The sequence below is a fragment of the Lissotriton helveticus genome, chromosome 7, assembly GCF_964261635.1.
Source record: "Lissotriton helveticus chromosome 7, aLisHel1.1, whole genome shotgun sequence".
In the NCBI taxonomy this organism is placed as follows: Eukaryota; Metazoa; Chordata; class Amphibia; order Caudata; family Salamandridae; genus Lissotriton; species Lissotriton helveticus.
Window position 1 is genome coordinate 632489242 of NC_136068.1, and position 16770 is coordinate 632506011.

The following is a 16770-nucleotide window of genomic DNA, read 5'->3' on the forward strand; positions in this document are numbered from 1 at the left end:
CTACGTATTTTTTGTGACAAGGACATGTTAGTACGTAGACACAGTATTCTGACAAGCAGGTGAGATGTTTTTCGATAATTCTTTCTTTGTCCTCAACTGGGAAGTATACTTTCTTGACATTAGAACTATACTTGCATGCCTTGCAGTTCATGCAAGTATAGAAGCCCTGAATTTTAGACGAGCTTGGTTTAATCATGCTCACCTCATTACGGCTTACTTTGCTTCTTAAAGTGTCTGCTCTACGATAGGTACTGCTTGGCCTTTCCTGGAGGATATCATTGAGGGTAGGTTCAGTTTTTAGTACATTCCAGTGTTTCTGTAAGCTTTTTTGAATTTTCCATGATTTTGAGTGAAAAGTGGAAATGAATCTTATTGGCTCAGTTTCCTCCTTCTTTTTATCTTTTACTGGATTCAGAAGGGACAGGTGGCTGACCTTGCTAGCTTTCTCCAAGGCACAATTTACAACTTCCTGTTTGTATCCTCTTTCTGTGAAGCGCTTTTTCATGCATTCTGCTTCTTTAAAGAAGTCGGAGTCTCTGCTACAATTCCTCCGGGCCCGGAGGAATTCCCCGTAAGGAATGCTTTTAATCAGCGTTTTGGGGTGGCTGCTTTCTGCATGGAGCAGGGTGTTACCTGCGGTCTTTTTACGAAACAATTTCATCACAAGTTTATCTGCTGCTGCCTCCACAGACAAATCAAGGAAGACTGCGCCTTTATCACTGATGTTACCCTCTAGTACCAGGTTCATTTCGTTCCTATTTAGTTCTTTGATAAATAGCTCTGCACTGCTTTGTGGACCCTCCCAAATAATAAATAGGTCATCTATGTACCGCAGCCATACTCTCACATGGCTGCGATACAGATGATTGGTCCTGGCTACCTGCTGCTCCCAGCTCGCCATGAATAGATTAGCGAAGCTGGGAGCAAAACAAGTCCCCATCGCCGTGCCCTGACATTGACGATAGTACACATCATTGAACACAAAATAATTGTGCTCAAGACAGAACTCCATCATCGTAATGATCATGTTAGTATGTTCAAGATAGGAGATGGATCTCCTCTTCAGGAACCTACGACAAGCCTCAATACCATTGCAATGTCTGATTGATGTGTAGAGACTACACACGTCAAGTGTGATGAATAAATAGTTCTCCTTCCAGACACAGTCTTTCATCTTGTTAATGAAATCCCTGCTATCTTTAAGGTAGGATGGGGTGTCTTCCACAAAGGGGCGTAGGAAATGGTCAATATATCTGGATGTGTTTTCCAGCAGGGATCCAATTGAAGAAACAATTGGTCTTCCTGGAGGGTTGACACAATCCTTGTGGAGTTTTGGCAACAGGTATAAGACTGCTACTGTTGGGTTACGGTTGAGAAGGAATGAGTATTCGTTCCATTCAATCAGACCTTGATCTTTCCAAACTTTCAACATTTCAAAATACCTTACATTTGTTTCTTCAATCTTTTGCATAGATGAAACCTCATAACAGTCAATACAGTTCAATTGTCTCATACCCTCAGCGATGTATGCTGTGGCATCCATCACTACCACGTTCCCCCCTTTGTCCGATTGTCTTATCACTATTGATGAATCCTCGCGAAGTGTTTTTATGGCAGACCTTTCACATTTGGTCAGATTGTCTTCCGACCAATGTTTATGTTTTGCCATGTGCTTTAAGTCATTAATCATCAGAGATTCAAATGTATCAATACCACATGTAGGTAACGAGGGGTTGAAAGAGGATTTCTGCTTGAACAAATTAGGACAGTTTAAGTTTGTATCAAAACCCAAAGTTTTGGCATCAATTGGTTCATTCATAGGAGTACCCCCTTCTAAACTTTTCAAGGTAATCAAAGCTTCTATATCAATTATACTTTCTTTAGCAGGTTTTATGCTAGATGGTACCACATTGGTATTCTTTACTTTTAATTTATTCCATTTATGGAGTCTTAGCTTCCTTGTAAATTTAAAAAGGTCTATACGTTCTTGTGAGTAACAAAAGTTAGTAGTAGGACAGAAAGAAAGACCAAATTGGAGTACCTCATATTCACCCTTGGATAAGGTGCGGGACGACAGGTTTATCACATTCTGTAAATTCATTTTCCTCTTCTTTTCTGGCCCCGTGTTTCCACTCCCATGGGGGCTGTGTTTCCTTTTGCCGCTTCCTCCACGCCTATCTTTTGGTTGGGCTTGTTGTCGCTTTTTCCTTGATTTCCTCTGCCTCTGCCTCTTCCTCTGAATCCTTGGGCCCTTCCTCGGCCCCGATCTATTTGCCAGTTCTGTTGTTGTAGGTTCTGGTTCATACGTTTGAATTCCATCCAAAAATTTGTCGACTTGGTTGTATCTTTTGCTAAATTTTCTGTCGAACCTGAGGCCTGTTCCTCTACAGACACATCACTCTCTACCACTTCTTCACCAGACTCACCCCCCGTCTGGGTTTTGTCAATATTCGCTTGTATTCCTTTGCGCACCATGTGGTCATATTTCTTGCTGAACGTAAATACTCTTCCAGAGTTATAATCAATTTGATCTCTTACGAACTTTCGTTCTTTTTTAGCGATTATTTCATCTTCGTGTTTTCCAATTCTTTTGTTAATTTCTTCCATCCTTTTGGTCATATTTTCTAGTGTCTCCTCCTTGGAGATTTCTTCTCTGAGCTCTGCTATCTTCTTAAGTAATATAAGTCTATCCTTCCACGCATGTTTTATTAGGATGGATAGCATTCTATTCGAACAATCCATTAGATTTTCCGCCCATTCCTCTGCAAGTTCCATGTCTGGTTCCTCATATGATGGTGCTATCAAAATTCTCAACCCTCTAGGGATTCTTTTTTCTTCTTGGTATTTTTCCAGGGTTATAGCCTCCCACCATTTTGAGACCTCTTTGCGGATTAATTTTTCCAATTTATTATATTTATTATGTAAATTCACTGTTGCAGATTGGGGTTCTTTGCTGGATTGTCCTGTAGGTGTCACTACAAACATTGTTTGTGCCCTGAGCCTCCTGCGGGACTCTGTCTCCTCATCCATACTGCCGTGTAAAATATTGGGTAAGTACCCACGTGTATGCTGGCTATTTGTTAGCGTTAATATGCTGTTTGCGCGCTGTTTTGGATATCAGTAATACCTGGTTGTATTGGGTGCCCGTGCCTCCTACCTGCCGATTTATCCCAATGCAGGTCGAACACAGAACGGTTACGCTTGAGATTGTCACAAAATTAACAAAAAACGGAAAACGAAACAGGTACAAAAATGGCTTTGCGTAGTTGCCGCCACTCAATCCATCATTCGGAAAGTCTGTTATGCAGGCAGCATTGTTCGTAAGATTTGCGCTTTGCCAAAAAATGCAAAAAGTAGAAATTTCGAACGGACTTACCCCGGGATCACGCCAACATTCCAGAGTGAACCGTCTGTTCTCTAAGTCGGCGGTTCCCTTCCGGGTTGTCCAGTATATTTCTCTTATTCTCCTGTAATTTCCGCTTTTGTAATGTACATCCAGCGCGGTCAACCAGCGTCTGTAATAATATATCAGTCCACTTCCTCCATTTACGCTGGGACCTTTCAACCGCGGTGCAATCCAGGGGCGGAGGTCGCCCTGTCAATATCGTTTGCCACCAAACACAGCGTATATATGTATACACACACACACACGCACTTATATATATATATATCCACAATGCTTCACGCCACACCAGCCATTCAAAGGACACGAAAGCAGACCCAAATTCTGTGCAAAGCAGTTTTAATCCAGAAACGCCCGCACCTCTGCCATTATGCGTTTAAGCCTCCAACGAGGCCTTGATCACATGACATGTTTCTGAGTCATTTTTTTCCCTTATTTAAAGTGACAGTGCAACGGTCTCACGTAAAGAGCATCATAGAAATAGATGGTACACTTCACATGGTCATGGAGATCCAGTTACCATACAGAATACGGGAAATTGATTCATGAATTGAAATACGAAAAATATGTGCAAAAAGAGCATAATATAAATATTCATGATTCCATAAATATTTAAAAACACCTACACATTATATTGGGTCCAATAAAACAGATTATCCCTTTAAAAATGTGCTGAGCCGACAGAGCTAAAATCAATTGTATAAAATGCCATAAAAGATTATATATAAATATATCAAATCCTAATTTTAAGAGGCATTAATACCTTTCTAAAATCATGTAAAAATCACTAAATGCAAAATAGCTCTTCTGTAGATGCCCCGTGTCACGGTAAAATACCTATTGCTCCGGTTAGAATCTACACCTAAATTGCACATCCACTCACATGCTGTAGTAACATGGATTCTCATGTCCTGTCCAAGTATATATATATATATATATTCCAGCAGGCAAAATAAGGCGGGAAACATCCTTTACAACGCAACTTTTACAATGCACTACCATTACGACGCAACTTTTACAACGCAAGTCATTACAACGAATTGCACTGGAGGGCGCTCTAGGATAGGGAATAGTTTAATTACTATCCAACACCTTCCCTACTATCCACGGGGACTGGAGTTGGAATAGTAAATTAAACTATTCACTATCCAGTGCCCCCCAACGCAAATCGTTGTAACGACTTGCGTTGTAAAACCTGCGTCGCAATGGCACGCGTTGTAAAAGCATGCGTAGTAACGTCATACATAAGGCAGTGTGTTGACAGGCTCTAAACCACTGCTTGATAAATATAACAGCCACTACATGCGTTTGCTTAAATAAATCAATTCACTGACCTCACATCCAGTAAGAGACCGGCACTCAGGGACTGCTTCAAATTGCTTTATTTGAATGCTGTTAGGTAACACATCTACAATGTCTTTCCTAACGGCATTTAAAAAAAGCAATTTGAAGCATTTCATGAGTGTTCTCTTCCTGGAAGTGAGGAGAGTAATTACATATATGTATATACTTTGGGTTACTCAAAGGCATTTAAATTAGGTAATTTGAATCAGGCCCTGAGTGGCGTTCTCTTCCTGGATGTGAGGTCAGTGAATTGATTTATTTAAGCAAACGTGGGTAATGGCCGTTTTATATGGATATAAATATATATTATCTACTGGTAATAGTTAGGACCAACTTTTCCCCGTAGAAGAAGCGTTTTTTATTTTGCTAATGACTTGCTCACGATTGACGAATCTTTGAGAAATTTTCAAACCTACGGTGCTAGTTAGTTTAGCTGCTGTCTGAGAAGTTTCAGGGTGAATTGTCAAGTAGGGGCTGAGAAAGGGGTGTCCTAAAATGCTTTTCCCCCAGGCAATGTATATAGGAATTTAGCATTTTTTTAACACGACTACATGCCTGACCACTGAACGGAATTACACGAAATTTTGCAGAAAGGTAGATCTTGGTATAGAAAGAGCCCTTTTGTAATGTTGTGTAAATCTGTTCAGTAGTTTGGGAGCTATTAAAGAAAGAATCATTTGTATATCTAAGGATGCAGATCCTTCATAGAGCCACCCGAGGACTGTCCGCGGGTACTTGCAGGGTATCCGCGCGTCTAGAAGCAAAGCAAGGCCCTGATTGACTAGCCACAACCTGAAAGGAAAGTTTCGGGCACAATTTTGTTTCTCGATCGGCCGGGAAGTAAAGTCCACATTTGTAAAGCGCACAATCACCCGTAAGGGTCTCTAGGCGCTGGGGGCCGTCGGGAAGATTAAGCGAGCTAATGCCCAGAGTCACATGGTGCTGGGCTGACCTGCCGCCGGAGCCAGGGATCGAACCGTGATCCCCAGATTCCAGAGTCAGTCGCCCTGGCCGCGGGGAAGGGGTTAGGGAGGAAAGTGAAAAATAAGATAAAGGGTCAAACTAGAGGTAGACTGACCCCATGAGAGAAATGGAAGGGTCTGTAAAAGACCCCTCAGTTGCCCTTTTTTGGGGGCTGAATCAAGGTTCTGCGGATCCATTGGGATGTTCAGTGTATATATATATATATATATTTAACCTAAGTCAACAATGCACAATTTTTCCGCGATGGATCTGCGGATCTAAAAGCCAAGGAAAAAAAAAAACTACCCACACACAAACCCCTCGTCGCACATGGCCAAAGACAGTGTACGACATGGGGGTGGGTGCATGCGGGTGGGGGTTGGCCGCAGTGTCAAGCTGCAGGCGGTGTTTGTATTAATGTACGGTAATTATATATTACTTTATGTTAAAAAAACATAAAAATTCACTGAAGAGTCAAAGGTTACAGGGACATTATAGTAAGGTTGATGTTTTACACACACAAAACAATAGAAAGGTAATAGCTATAGTTATACTTACCTGAGGAAACCATGACTCGTGCCATTAAGTAAAAATTGATGGACAGAATGCTGAATAATGAAAAAAATTCCCCCCCCCCGTCACAAAGATCTGGGTTTATTCCATCATTCTTTTGCTCACTTCACCACCCCAGTTTTGACCCAGCCATATGTAAACCAGTCTTGAGCCTGTTCCTCATGAGACCAGTCCAGCCCGAACTGCCAAGCCAGGTACTCCCTGGACCGGAAACAAGCATCTTGGGATCGGTTTGGGGGCATCACTCCTCATCAGCCAGGCTAGATTGAATCCAGTGGTATACACAAAGGGTTAGACCCAATAAAGTCAAGGGACCTGGGTGATTAAGTGTTATATAAGAGAGGGGTCCCAGACAGAGAACTGACAATTACAATTTTAAACAATTATTTCCAAAAAAGACAAAAAATGAATGCAAAAAGATTTATTTCAAATTTGCATTGTTACCATCCATTGGTTGGATTTCATCAGCATCACAATACAAAATTCTTATATAAGTGCCCACATACACAACAGGGAGGGGGGTGAAGTGAGGGAGAGTGCCAAGGTTAAAGACGGAATAGGGAAATAGTCAGATTCGCTCGTGATAAGTATTAATCACAATTCAAAAACAATAGTCCATGTGATTCCTTGATCCAAGGTCCACGAAAATTATGCTCTTATAGAGTCCAAGATAAAATGGGTGTAGACCACCTAACTCGCCATCAGCTGCTTAAGTCTAGCTTGGGGGTAGGAGTTGGTGGAGATATTGGCGTCTACGTTTCGACCCACAAGACGCGTAGGATGTTAGTCCTTACAAACGGGGTCTTCTTCAGGACGGGATGGTTGTGGGTGGGCAACCACCTATCGTACACAGGAAGATGAACCACAATAGATTCTTGATCCTGATGGGTCACAGAACTTTAGGTTGTATTCCCATTAGTAAATTGGTGCCGTTGGCGAGGGAATAGGCCTGAAAGGAGCGTTTCTCAAAGGGGAGTATAATTCAGCCGCGACGACTTGAGCGTGTGGTTCAACAACCTTAAGTATACAATTCAAATTGTAAGCTGTCTGGGCTATACTGGACAGTGACTGTGCGACTTAGTTTGGAAGTGGAATCGGTTTGAACCCTACGGCGGCGGTGTTAGTTGGTCACCGCCGATACCCTCTTGACTGGTGGCGATTAATTTAAGAAGTATATCACATGGGGATCCATTGATAACGCAGGCCATACGTGAAACGACAATTATTATTATTTTTTGATTTGTCTGCCAGCAGGGCTCTGTTAAGGACAAAGAAGGAGATATAAAACAATCATAATCCTATGAACTGAAGGCACCAGAGTGAGCCGCCAAACAGGATCCTACCCCAATCGTGAGCTATATAGGCCACCTTCCAGTATAGCCCAGACAGCTTACAATTTGAATTGTATACTTAAGGTTGTTGAACCACACGCTCAAGTCGTCGCGGCTGAATTATACTCCCCTTTGAGAAACGCTCCTTTCAGGCCTATTCCCTCGCCAACGGCACCAATTTACTAATGGGAATACAACCTAAAGTTCTGTGACCCATCAGGATCAAGAATCTATTGTGGTTCATCTTCCTGTGTACGATAGGTGGTTGCCCACCCACAACCATCCCGTCCTGAAGAAGACCCCGTTTGTAAGGACTAACATCCTACGCGTCTTGTGGGTTGAAACGTAGACGCCAATATCTCCACCAACTCCTACCCCCAAGCTAGACTTAAGCAGCTGATGGCGAGTTAGGTGGTCTACACCCATTTTATCTTGGACTCTATAAGAGCATAATTTTCGTGGACCTTGGATCAAGGAATCACATGGACTATTGTTTTTGAATTGTGATTAATACTTATCACGAGCGAATCTGACTATTTCCCTATTCCGTCTTTAACCTTGGCACTCTCCCTCACTTCACCCCCCTCCCTGTTGTGTATGTGGGCACTTATATAAGAATTTTGTATTGTGATGCTGATGAAATCCAACCAATGGATGGTAACAATGCAAATTTGAAATAAATCTTTTTGCATTCATTTTTTGTCTTTTTTGGAAATAATTGTTTAAAATTGTAATTGTCAGTTCTCTGTCTGGGACCCCTCTCTTATATAACAGATTGAATCCAGTGGCACAGTGAGCACAGGACCGACGTCTGGGCATACCCTTCCCACAAGGGACAACAAAAGCAAAAGAAACAATTTATGGATGGAAGGCTGGGTACAAACTAGGGTGGCATGGTGAGCAAAAGAACAACGGATTAAACCCAGATCTTTGTGACTGGGGGTGAAGGTTTGCATTGGTCAGCATTCTGTCCATCATTTCTTCCTATTGGTTAAGTAACTTTAGGCCACGAATGATAGTTTCTTAACATAAGTATAACTGTATAACTATAACTGCTGAATTTCTATAGTTTTGTGTGGGTAAAACATCAACCTAATTATAATGTCCCTGTAACCTTAGTTTTTTTCAGTCAATATATGTTAACTCTAATTATATAATTATATCATATATAATCACACGAAAATTACCCAGCAATGCCTACAAGCAAATGGTATTGCTAAAAAGCTCATGACTATCATTAAGAAAGCCAGTCTACCAGTGCCTAATGTGCACTGGTAGTTGAAGGTGGGGCCCACTAACACCGATTTTTGAGGACCACCACTTATTTTTCTTCATCAGACTTTGAGCCAGAGCCAGAGAGAGTAAAACACACAAGGAAAAAAGAAAGATGAAGAAGAAGACGGAAAAACCATGACAATGGGGAAAGCAGGGATTTAGAAGAACCGCCATGGGTGAGACAAAGAGTCCAGGGCTTTCTTCTGGTGGATTAAAGAGGCATGAGATAGAATCCACTTCTGGCCAAAGAATCAGATATCAGTTCAGAGGAAACTCAAGTTAAAGGAACAAGGGTGTCCACAATTGGCTTATAAAAGTCCATAAGGAGAAATATTTCTTATTTTGAATGTGTGACAAAGTTGTATATACAGGGCCTGATTCACAAAGGCAACTTACACTTTTGAGTAATTTACACTTTTGAAAAGTGTATTACTTTTTGGCTATTCATTTAAAAAAAAAGTTTTTTATTGGCATTTCACAAAAGATTGTAATACAAAAGTACATTCGCAGTATTATACTTAAATGCAATATGTTTGTTTTAAACATTTTATAACTGCTCAACCATGCTTATCAACATTATCACATACAAGGCATCTTGTATTAAATGCATACGATGATACTATGTTTTGTAACCAGATTCTTGAACATATCCTTTAGTTCAATGTAACTCCCACAACCCCCCCCACACACGGACGGCCCTTGGATACTTATACCATAACATGTTATCATAGTAGAAATTGTTGAAATTCCTATTTTTGTGTATTATATGAAGGCTGTGAGTCAGGTGTCTCGGTCTGCGGGTTCGTGTTCGGCTTTGTCTGGAGGTCATTTATCATTAGTGACCATGCTAGGAGGTCGTCTGCCAATTTTTCATCTTTTCGAACCATTTTCATTGTTACGCGCTCAGCAGTGGCCGATTCACAAATATCTTTTAACCATCTATCTACTCTCAGGGGCGTTGGTCTTTTCCATTCAATTGCAATGTGTCTTTTCATAATAATGAAGTCCAACATAGCACATTTCCTGCTTAACTTCATATTTATGGGTGTAGGGAGCAGACCCAGCCCCACTGTCCTTATCAACTTTTTGGCTATTCATAAAATCAGGGAGTAAATTTACTCTTAGAGTATTGCTTACATGTCTCCCACAAATTAAAAGGCCTGGCAATTCACGAATTGCATTTTGTTGAACTACAAAACATATCACAAAATGCAAGCAGCTACTTACATATGTAATTTACTCTTACACTTTTGATTAACTTTATTACTCTTGGCTATTCACAAAACCCTAGTTTAAAGTTACTCAAAAGTGTAAGAGCAAATCACCCATGTATGTTACTCAAAAGTATAAGTTTCCTTTCTGAATCAGGACCATGGTCTTCAGAGTCAACGTATTTTAAGAAAGTAATGGTGAAAGATAAAACCCAGATGTCATAAGTTAAATATGATGTTCCTTTACAAGACTATTCTGGTTTTGACACCACAGATGACACGCCTGTTCATATATCTGGAAGGATCATATGTCTACCTCAGCGTTTAATGTGAACTGCAATTGTTGACTGTTTTTTTGTGAATGTTTTCTTCATCTGTCTTCATTTTCTTATACTTGGTTCTTTCTATTACTCTCTTCATTTGTTTATTTTAAAAAGGGAAACATGTAATGTTTCTGTTGCCTGTGGTCCCTTGGAGTGGGATTCTCTGGTTCTTAAAATATTTAGAGTCTCACAAGTACAATGTAAGTTTTTGACCTGTTGGCCAGTTGTAGAGATGCATGAAGATGAAGTGATGATTTAATGCTGAAGCTCCTAAACTCATATGGAGGTATATAAATGCATTCATTATCTGTGTCTGTAGCTCCTAATACCCCTTTTAACAAAATCACGTCCAAGGGATTCACGCTCGCCGCCTCTAGGCATAGAGGTAAGGATGAGGCTTTACACCAGAGCTACTGGCGTTGGAGCAGGAAAACCAAGTTTGAGTCTCAGCATGGGCTCAACATCTTAGGATACAGTGCAAATCACGTAATCTCTCTGGTCCTAAAATACATAAATGTAACCTTGTGTAATGTAACTGGTTCTCATATGAAGCGTTCCAATAACTCTGGATTAAGTTTGTGCTATATAAAAGAACTGCAAAAACTGTAGTTCCTCATCACACTTCTGTCTCGCGTCCTAGTGCATTTACTGCCCTTTTAAATTGAATCCGTGGTGAGTTCTCACTCAGTTTGGGCGGACATGTTTGTTTAGGAGGTGTGAAGACTGCTAATGAAAATTCTACTGCTTGTGGCCTGACTGTGACCTCTCTGTAACGAGAGAGGTGCCTGGAAGAAGGCATGGCCAATCAGGCACAGAAGCTTTGACTTGGTGGTGGCAGCATCAGCAGGATCCCTCTAAATGAGCCCCTTGCACATCCATCATTTAAAAGACCCCTCTAGGGCCCAGTTTGGGTTGAGACTTTCGATTTGCACACCTACCAATTAGCCTCCTCTGTAATGATAAAGGTACTACTGAAATACGAGAAATCAAGCCAAGGCAGACTGATGACTGGAGTACCACAAATGACCCAACTAGGGCACCACGCATTACCAACGCTGTAAGCATGAATCTTGCAACTAACGTATCGTAGAATACCCAACTACGGCATCATAAATGACACAGATCTGGTAACTTGATGTGCTCAATGAGTTACCATAGAACACCCAATATCAGCACCAAACGTCACACAGGTACGATATCGTTATTTGTGCAATTATGTTTCCACAGATCATCGAAATATGGTCGAACAAGCACCAGAGATCACTGAAATAGGGAATTGTACATTACACAGCCAGCAAAGTACCATGAATCATCTATAAGAAAAAAAGAAATCCTTCTACTTGGATATCATAGAACATCAAAATTGGGTACCCCAGACCAGTCAACTAGAGTACCTGTCAGGGCCCACCCTGGGGATTATCCTCACCTTTTCCTCCACTTCTGCCTTATTCTATGATCCTCAGATCGGTGCCCCATCGGGTGTCCCTGGAGCCTCCTCCATTACCCTTGTCTTCCCACTCAGGGCCGGACTTGCTATACCTGGTATCGGGCGTTTCCCCGGTAGGCAGGAGGCCAGAGGGTCGATTTTCCCTTAAGAGGGCTGATTTTCACTTTTCGGGCCGCTCTCACTGTTTGAGCAGTGCACTACAATGAAAATATAAGCCTCAGTGCAGCCGAACGGAGCTGCCTGAGACCGACTATGCAGGGAGGGGGCTGGTCTGACAAAATTTGCCAGGGCTGCTTTTGGCTCTCAGTCCGGCCTTGTTCCCATTCAAAGTCCCTGAGGCTGCAGCCCCTTCAAGTGTGAGGAGTGTTTGTTCAGGCAGTTTATTATATGGACACAGGCACTTATCAAGGAATGTGGAAGGTTCTGGTGAGGTCTCCGCATCCCTGGTGTTGGGGCACACGGCTGTTTAAACCTTGCTCTTCCATAAGAAGAATGTGTTCAGGAAGGGCAAGATCTCACAGGAAGATTACGGATCTAGCAAGATCACGCATACTTGCGTGGAGCTGGGGTATCTATGTAGGTTCTGTGCAAGATGGCCGCTGTCAGTGATAGAGAGCAAACAGCAGTTGTGCCAAAGAAATCCAGAGGGCTTACCTAAAATGAATCTTTTTCTCATGAAAAGTGGATATCATAACAAAGGGACAAAAACATCCTGTTGAGTGAGCATGTCACTATCTGTAGAGTGTGTGCAGTTTGATGAGTGAATAGGAGACAGGGAACTGGGTACTTTATGACCAAGCCACAGCCAAGCACCTCCAGGGACATTTTCTGTGTGACATTTGGAAAAGGGATGTAGCAGATTGTGGACGAAAATGTGGAATAAAGGTAAAATAATAAAAGTCAATATCCAGTCCAAAGAAGTAAGACCTCCAAAGGAATCCAATGACAATTTGCCACAGAGTCTGCATCGTAAGCAGAACTGTTAGATGTGTGTTTGCAGTTTAGGGGTGCAAATTGTAGCAAATACAAATATGCAGGCTATTTATGAAAAGGATCTGTGTTAATGGATGTTTATCTTTTCAGGCAATTACTGGTTCTCACCTAATCCCCAACATCCCTTCCTTCTGAGAATAGACAGTAGAAGGTCAGGTTCTCCTTGAAGAGACATCAATTGGCAGTATCATCTTTGGGTGTTGGTTGAATTGTACGCATTGTTAGATAATTGTTTCAGGATTTCCTTTCTACGTATCAATAATAATGATTAAAATACCATTTGAATTCTTGATTTTACATATATAGTTTCAATTGGTATGTATAAATGCTTTTACTAATGTTATTTGTTTATACCACATTCATTATGTAAAATGCCATCTTAGACAAGGGGAAAGTCACCACTGTCACTCACTCACTCCTGGCCCCCTCCTCCCGCCACAAACACATCTCTCCCAAACACATGTTATGACTTGTTTGTTTTCATACTAGATCCATTCACTGACAAAAGGTCCTATTGTCAAAAGTTCAATGTTAGTTTAAACATCTCTGGATGATGTTAGCATAGAAGGTTTTGAATATTTTTTCCTAGAAACTGGTGTGGTGCTTATGTGTTAAGATAATGATTATTTACATTGTGTTCTGATTTGCTGAAGAATTTATACTTTTGCTCACACCAAGATAGTTCTGCTGTTTTTCCTAATTTGTTATGCAAGATTTGTGCATAAGAGACTCTTAATTTGTAGGTGAACCAGGAGAAGATTTTCTATTCTACTAGGGAAGCTGCCCGAATTCTTATTGATTTTGCTGCTCATTTGGGAATAATTTCTAATTTTATTATCCTCTGTGTAACTTTGCATCTGAAAGCCTATGTGAAATTGACTAGAATTGTTGAATGGACTCAATTGATTACTAATCTCTTTCTTCTCTGCTAATTGATGTTTGGAAGGCTGCCTTGGAGTGCAAATTCTGTCTGTGGGAGAATCGTATAAGGTAAATGCTTGGGGTGTTTACATTTTTTTTTAACTTCTTTTTATTAAGAAATAGGAAAAACAATCAACAGATGCCTTACATTTCGGGATAAGCAGCATGTATACAAATCAACAGTGGATAATGTACGGAATTCCATAAGGCGAAAGCAAAATATCCAGTCACCATGGCATGCGATCGTTAGAACACAGGATATATCATTCCGACCAGTTCGACACATTTCGTAGGGCATCCACCCTTAGAAGCAGGATTTTAAAGGAGAAAAAGAATCATAAAGTTCGAGTGGCAGGCAGGCTTAAAAGAATTGAACCGTATAAAAAACAACCATCGCTCCCCATTTGCAGCACTTAAAGGCAAAACCCATAAAGGATCCTTGCCCATCACCACCCCTAGGACCCGTCCACCCACCAATGAATCTAGCCCTCAGGAAGGCATCTAATGACAGAAACGGGACAGGATATTATACATAAAAACAAAAAAAGGAAGACATTACAACAAACCCCTACCCCTCACCCTGCACCCCTGCATAAGGCTTCCGTCCAACCCCAACTAGCAGTGTGCCTGTCGCCCCAAATAACTGTGTACTAAACGTAGAAGAAAAGTGGGGGAGGAAATTGACATACGGCTCCCGGTCCCCCCTCACCCCCCGTGAGAAACACCGACCCCTAAGCGTGTAACCAAAAGACAATCAGGATATTCAAACAGAACTAATAGGGGAGGTTACAAACACCGCCCGACCCTCCGCAGAAATAGTGGTAGCAAACCGATGTCTATTGAAGCAACGTTACAAGCCCCTTTCAGTCAATCTTACGGTCTGCAATTCGAACTCCCTCAGGCGGAACCATTCTCCCCACCTGATAAACGAGATGGAAAAAAGGGGCAAAAATGTTAAGTCCATGTAAAGTCAATAGTGGTAGTCCATCACGGATCCCAGTCTCACATAAGCACCCCCTTTCCGACAGTAAGTCCCAGAACCGTTTCCTCCGAAGACACGATGAAGCTTCCGGGGGGGGAGAAGTTGTTATTGCGGTTCGAGAGTAGTTGAAGAGAGGCTCCGGGAACTGGGGGACGGACGGTTCCATCTTCGTCGGAAGAACTAGTAGATGTGGCAATATAGTCATGATACCAAGGTTACGGTCAGATATTTGATTACAAACCAAGGGATCCAACACTGCATCCAGCACGGGGCTATCATCCACCGGCAGAGAATGTACCGTGGGAAGCCCCGAGCAATCGGGTTCCCGCAATGGAACTTTGTACGGTCTCAGGCGCTCAGTCCCAGCTGCACAAGCGGACATCTTGTGGATTAAAGCCTCCACATGTGAATGTAGGGCCCCGATGGCCAGTAGGACGGTCCTCAGCGATGGTTCGCTTTCCGTCCGACCCATCTCCGTTCTGTTAGTTAATGGCAGGATTGTGGTCCCCAGGGGTTCGGGTCACCGGGGAAACAGGCCAGAACGGAGCGGTCGGTCACAGAGGGCGGTTAATCTTGTACCGCACAGGCAGTTTATTCTCCGCTACCGCGAGCGGGGACCCCGGCCCTTCGAACCCGGGGGGGGAGTGCGTGCCTGGTCTCCGGGGCGGGGGGCTCCGGTACGCGGCCACAGGAGCGTCGCGGCACCTCTTCTTCGGTGTTAAGTAGACCAAGCGACCGCCATCAGAATCAGGCAAAATGACTTACGCAGCGAGAGACCGGACCCAACCTGGGTCCCACAGCCGATGTTGTTCAATTATAACCCGGCCGGGCCAGTACTCGAAGCCCCGGTTCACCAGCCGGGTTAGGCCGAGAATTTCAACACGGTGTAACTTTGTCGCTCAGGTCCGCAAAATGATCGAGATTGCACCACCGGGGTCAGCAACTATTCATCCATCTGGAGGTCGGGCGTAAGATCAGGATAAATAAAAGGATGATCCGACGGGAGACGGAGGTCGGCGGAGCCGAGAGCCTAAGCGGCCATCTTGTTCGCGAGCGTAGCTCCTCCGGGGTGTTTACATTTTTACGATGTCTTGATTTTGGGGTATGGTTTTGCTCCCACAGCATCTCAATCAAGGAACTAAGATTAGCAGTCTTAATTGTTTTTACTTCTAGAAGACTTTTTCCTCATGAACAACATTGAACTGAGCACTCGTCAACATCCCTCCAGAAGGCTCTTATTGCTCTTGACTGTTTCCTAACTCGCTCCTCTACATTTTACCAACATCTGTTGTCTTCCCTCCAAGCAACAGCTCTATTAAAGTGCGAGTGGCAAGTGGTTACATTCTGCTCCCATGTAAGTATTCCAGAAACTGGCAGAACCTCTGTTCACATGTCTACCATAGTAATGGTCAACAAGGGTTCCATGGATCACACAACGAACAAGATTTACTCAGCCATTTAGCAGTTACAGACCCAGCAATTCACTAAATCACAGGATTTGTGATGGCTAATTAGCTCTTTGCTATTGCAGTTTTGGAAGAACTGTGTTTAGGGCATCCCCTCCAATAGGCAGTTTGGAATGCAATGTCTCAATGGCATGCAGCCACAATTTTGGTTAAAAGAACAATGAAAAGTTACTGACCCTCTAATGAGGTGGTGGTAACCCATTTACAAAGCGGAAGGAATGTTCTTGGGACTCGGTCTCCTTTGTGAATAATAAAAAATGGTTTGCTGTGGAGTAGGCAATGGTCCAGCGGTGTACTAAGCAGACCGCCATCCCTGTGACGGCATCCTAATCAGAGTAAGACCAATTTAATATGTATCCATACTTATGAGGTATGTCGGATTGTTACCCACTCTGAATGAAAATTTTGCAAACAGACCTTGTAGTAGCTAAGTTGGTTCTCAAAACCTCATTGGATTCACAAAAGTCGGTGTGCAAATTGCAACCACTTTTTCCAATCTTGATACACCTTCAAATGCAGTCCCATGGAACAAAAAATT

At 42.4% G+C, this 16770-nt stretch overlaps 1 protein-coding gene across 1 annotated transcript in view; it reads right to left on the reverse strand.

The window, feature by feature from the left end:
* LOC144768868 (active breakpoint cluster region-related protein-like) overlaps positions 1-16770 on the reverse strand; it is a 276177-nt gene that overhangs the window by 192643 nt on the left and 66764 nt on the right. The window lies entirely within an intron of this gene.